Source organism: Carica papaya, chromosome 6 (genome assembly GCF_054855325.1).
Source record: "Carica papaya isolate Zhongbai chromosome 6, ASM5485532v1, whole genome shotgun sequence".
In the NCBI taxonomy this organism is placed as follows: Eukaryota; Viridiplantae; Streptophyta; class Magnoliopsida; order Brassicales; family Caricaceae; genus Carica; species Carica papaya.
Genome location: NC_142314.1, coordinates 2238689 through 2240339, shown reverse-complemented (window position 1 = coordinate 2240339; position 1651 = coordinate 2238689). Strand labels below are relative to the sequence as shown.

The window sequence follows — 1651 nt, the reverse complement described above, 5'->3', positions numbered from 1 at the left end:
ATACATATATATATATTTATAGCGCAAAGGGTTTGAAGGTAGAAAACTTATATTAAGAACTAGATGCAATATCACTGAACGATTACAAAATACTTAAACAAATAACAAAAAATAAGATGCCTCTTATTTTCTAGAACAAACCCTTACTCGTTAAAAGCTAAAATACTAAAACCCAACATAATATAAAGACTAATCCTGAGGCATTTACTGTGCCAGAAAAATTAAAAATTTATTTTAAATAAATAACAAAAGTTCGCTTAGAAGAATCCTTGGCCAAATCCATGATACTTTGGAGGCATCATGTTCGGATTGTTGAATGGAACAATGCTAGAACTGAATCCAGCAGGCTTTGTCTCAAAAGGAAGACCTGCTCCACCGGAAGAACTTCCCAGAAAAAAAGGATGGTTAGGATGATGATGATGAGGATGAGGATGAGGAAGAGGAAGATGAGGATGAGGATGAGGATGAGGATGATGATTATTTTGGGTATGAATCACAATCTTCTCAGCATGCTTAGCCACATTCTTCTTCAGCTCATCGAGAGAGGCCTTCAGTTGTTGAAGTTGTGTCAGGCTCAGATCGTTCTTTCGAGCCATCCACCAATATTTATTCTCATTTGCCTTTTTCATGTGGTTAAGCTCCTCGCCTCGCTTCTTCTCGATTTCGAGTTGGTTCAAAACCTGTACATGTAGTAGAATTAATATGTATTATTAATATTGAAAACATTTTATTAGAAAGGAAAGAAATTAAAATAACCTGAGTGAGCTGCATGTTTAGCTCACGAACACTAGCGTTCCGATGAGCCTCAATGAGTTTCATGGTTCCAGAAGCAGTTTGGGGTGGATTACCACTAACAAAACATTCCAACACAGTCTCGACACAAGGATTGCCAAAAGAGAAGACCTTCCGACCGGGTGAGAAGACGATAATAGCAATCTCAGCCCCACATAGAGTGCTCAATTCACTCGCCTTCTTGAAAAGTCCGGCTCGACGTTTGGAGAAAGTGACTTGGAGATTGCTTTCATTATTCATCTTCACCATCTCAACCTTTTGTCGTCCCTTACTCTTTCTCGCCATGGTTACAAGTATTGAATATGTGCAGAGAGAAATTAATAGAGAGATTAATTGAGAGAAATAATTTGTATTGAAAGAGGGGGAAATGAGTGATATTTATAGGAGATTTAAATCAAGGTTGTGAATTAATAAATTTTAGGTAGACATCCTGTATATATTTTCTTGTTTTAATAACTTACTTGTTTAGGGTTGCCTGAGAATCTCCTCCTTATTAAAATATATGGTAGGAAAAATCTGGACAATTAAAGTTAAATTTTAGCTGTACTTTTATACAATTTACAAAATCATCATTGTTTTAACATATATAGATACATAGCTAGATGGATATACATGAAAATTGAACCTTTTTGAAAATTTTACATTTTTTATGTTATATATACTTATATATATTCTCGATATTAATTTGGGATTGAGAAGGTAAAAGAGTTACTTTTAATTTTATTTATTTGTCTCTTGTTAGAAGTCTTGTTAGAAGACACAATGAATCTAATTGCAATGATAAAAATCCTTAGATAATTTATGTTAAAGTAATAAAAAATGTAAAAATGTACTATAAGATATATTAAAATTTAAAAAC

General features: G+C 33.3%; 1 pseudogene; it reads right to left on the bottom strand.

The window, feature by feature from the left end:
- Nucleotides 1-257: 257 nt before the first annotated feature.
- On the bottom strand, nt 258-1077 carry LOC110819227 (agamous-like MADS-box protein AGL62 pseudogene; annotated as a pseudogene).
- Nucleotides 1078-1651: the final 574 nt, after the last annotated feature.